The sequence below is a fragment of the Nelumbo nucifera genome, chromosome 5, assembly GCF_055504915.1.
Source record: "Nelumbo nucifera cultivar China Antique chromosome 5, China Antique-T2T, whole genome shotgun sequence".
Lineage (NCBI taxonomy): Eukaryota > Viridiplantae > Streptophyta > Magnoliopsida > Proteales > Nelumbonaceae > Nelumbo > Nelumbo nucifera.
Genome location: NC_142653.1, coordinates 18,934,004 through 18,937,445, shown reverse-complemented (window position 1 = coordinate 18,937,445; position 3,442 = coordinate 18,934,004). Strand labels below are relative to the sequence as shown.

General features: G+C 36.2%; 1 long non-coding RNA gene across 1 annotated transcript; it reads right to left on the bottom strand.

The window, feature by feature from the left end:
- Nucleotides 1–244: 244 nt before the first annotated feature.
- LOC148791269 (uncharacterized) lies at nucleotides 245–1,595 on the bottom strand. Its single transcript, XR_016076761.1, has 2 exons — nucleotides 1,339–1,595; nucleotides 245–591 (listed from the first exon to the last, which is right to left on the bottom strand). It is a non-coding gene; the product is annotated as an uncharacterized LOC148791269 (long non-coding RNA).
- Nucleotides 1,596–3,442: the final 1,847 nt, after the last annotated feature.

The window sequence follows — 3,442 nt, the reverse complement described above, 5'->3', positions numbered from 1 at the left end:
TCAACAAAAATCAGCATCATGTGAAGTCACGTGTAAATGGTTCTTGACGGACTGTTAACAGAGGGGAGGTCTATGTCTGTTGACATCACCCAAGAGGGGAGTTCTTAGTCCAACTTGAATGAGCCTAGGCTGGGGGTCAGCCCGTATTATTTCATTTTATTTATTTTTTTCATTAAAAAAATCAAAAACTGAAAAAATTTAATGAAAAAAATGACAAATTCAATTATTGCAACAATAATTTGAAAAAAAAAATATTCTTAAAATTTTGTTCCATATGAATAATCGATTCATACAATAAAAATATAAAATGATTAAACAAAATTGAAAAAAAAATACAATGAAAATGAAAAAATGCTATAACACAATTAAAATTAAAAATTCACAATGGAATTGAAAAATATTACAGATAACTTACAAGATTAAATAAAATTGAAAATCTCAAAATTTATAATAATCTAAAAATATTCTTCAAGTCCCTCCTTCCTCTTCTTCGCGTGATACATTGGATGGCGTGTATTATGTTCTTTATCTTGCGGTATATTTCTGCATCCAACCAATCTTTTATATAAATGCATATCTCAAATGTTTCACCTGTCATTTGGCTCCTCTCATTAGCATCTTGTTTCATGCACTAAAACAATATTTCAATGCTACTTAGTAGATCACGTGGCATAGCGGCAAACATAGGATAATTATTTTTCTTGTGCATTCCAATAGGCTAAAATATTAAAATTTTCTATATTCGACATCTAATATTTTAAGACATGTCTTCTCAAATAGTTTGTGCCAACACTACTTTGATAGCAAAAATCACTTTTACATTTATTGCAAACTATTCTTATGCCAGTTCCCGCTACATCCATGATAGTAGAATATTTCCAAACATATAATTGATTTTCTTTCTTGGTGCCTTAGAATTACTAGGGCCAACATCAGATTGGGTTTGAGAGGAGTCTGAGAATAACTGAATATTCTAATAAAATTAAAACCTAAAATTTATAAAAACCCAACTAACCTGATAAATACACTTTGGTCCTTAGAGTCTGGTCTAATAATTGATATTTCAAATTGAATGCAAAGTTTTTTTTAAGTCTCCCAAATTGCCAATATGAGACTTGTGTAAATTACTTTTCTGTCCTCATGGAAAATAATTAACATATGATGGAACAATATTATACATTCAATAATGACATTTTTATGGATAAAATGGTCGTTGTAATTATATAACTTCACGTGAAAAATAAAAATAATACTAATAAATACACTTATCTGGGCAAGTATTTCTCAAGAAACATCTACCTGAATAAACACATCTAATTAACTAGACAAATGGCTTACCGTTTAATGAACAAGGCCTAAGTTATAGAATGAAAGCATATGAATTTCTCAATGTTCAACTGGATTCCCGTGATTTTAGACTATGAACCTGGGACATGCACATGTTTGAACGGGCTAGAGAATCTCATCACCATTCACCACTCACCAGAGGGATCGCCCCAACACCTTGGATCATCCAAGGTCAGTACTGTATCCTATATCTGGGGGCTCCCATAACTTACAAATTCCATGTTTAAAAGGTGAAGGCCCAGAGAAAGTTTGGCTGTCTACATTCGACAGCCTGGTTTGATCATTACAATCTAACAGCAGAGGCACATTTAACTCTTTGATCAATGGATCAATCAATCAAAGCTTTTTTATAAAAAGACATAAAGATGCGGTCGGACATATATTGATTGGGTCTTGATGGGCCAATACGTTACTGGGCAGTTGAATGATTGGGCCCAACTCGGATATCGACTAGTCCAGAAGTAGTTCAAACAGAAGATCAAAACTTGTTGTGAGTTGTGACAGATGAGGATTTTATGGAGTTAGAATAGAAGAAAAAAAAAAAAAAACTGAATGGGGGGTAGCTTCCTCGTTGTTATTGTGCTGCAAGTCAATAAGGCTGCCCCATTCCACCTCCAATCCTACTCCACTTTTCTGATAAGCTGAGCTAACCACCTTAATAAGTGATAAAGTTCCAATTAAAACCAACCACCTTCTCCAACACCCCCTACATCCAATGGCCCACTTTACCTTTTAGCCTCAAGTTTAGTTATTTCAATACTATTATTTTTTTCGTAAGGTTATTATCATTACAAGACATGGGAATCGGCAGTGGGGAACAGAGTAGGGTGCATGTGAAGTTCATTCATAGAAAGCCTACAGTTCCACGGGTTTGACGACTCACCTCCCATTTGAAGGGTGTCAAGTGGACCCCCCATAACCCTGGTGCGAGGGGGATTGGACGCCAAATCTCTGCTACACTTGGCTAGAAAACCTTGATTTACCATTGATAAGTCATCATCTCTGCCTATATTCTACATATCACAAGGCTGGCTTGGGTTGTTATGGGATGTTGATTGATGAACAACGAGGGGACTTAATATAGAATTAGGACACATCAACTAATGTTAGTATCATAAGTCATAGTGTAGCTTTGTTTATTATTATTATTATTATTAATCTTTTAAGTTTATTAATGACAATGACAATGGCATATGCATGCGAGTCTGGATTACCTGTTAACTAAATACGTTCCAAACCTCTATCAATATGAAATCTCACATGGCAGGTGCATGAGATGTACGGTCTCAATGTCATGGTGAGATGTGCGGTATTAGATCAAGTTAGTAGAGGGTTGGAACATGTTTTATTGGTAGAAGATCTGAACTTTGTGCGTGGGCAATAAATATATTAAATTCATGGAGAGATATTCCCAATATGCGACCAGATTATTGTACAGTATGTGTAGAATTTTTGCTTGCAAGTTGCAAGGATTGCCGTCATTATTGAATGATAACTAGCCATGTTTTGAGCATTAATCTCTTTTAAGCAAAAACTCTACTTAAAGCAAACAGTAACAAACTTGTTTGTTTTCCATTTTCACTCCTCTCCTCCTTGAAAGTAGAGAAAGTCGAAAATTTGAAACAAAATCGTTGTTGCCTTTCTCAGAACCTCGTCCGTGCCCTTTTTACTGTGTACGCATCAAGAGACGTGAAAGCAAATTTTAGTTTATTGGTTGGTGTAGAACCAGACCGGCTCAGGCGGTCCAAGTTCCAAGTAGGAAAAGGACCGGACCCCACCGGCAGTTGGGTCAGATTGGAACAGGATTTGGACAAGAACTAAATGGGAACCCCACAAGCTAAGGACAACAAGATGGCAAGTTGACTGTTGACCTTGCCGAAAAATGGGTATGGATACTTTTCCATTGGATTTAACGTTAACGTAGGGGAGCCCTAGATTTCTCTTCGCCTTGTTTGTGTACAGCCGGTGGGTTCTGAAGCGACCATGCATACTAAAAGCTGCACAGCTACGTATCCGTAGTTACAACAAAAGAAACATAGAATTCCGAGCAGAAAGGTTGCTCTTGCTGCCATCATTCGCACAGTGGAGATTGCAG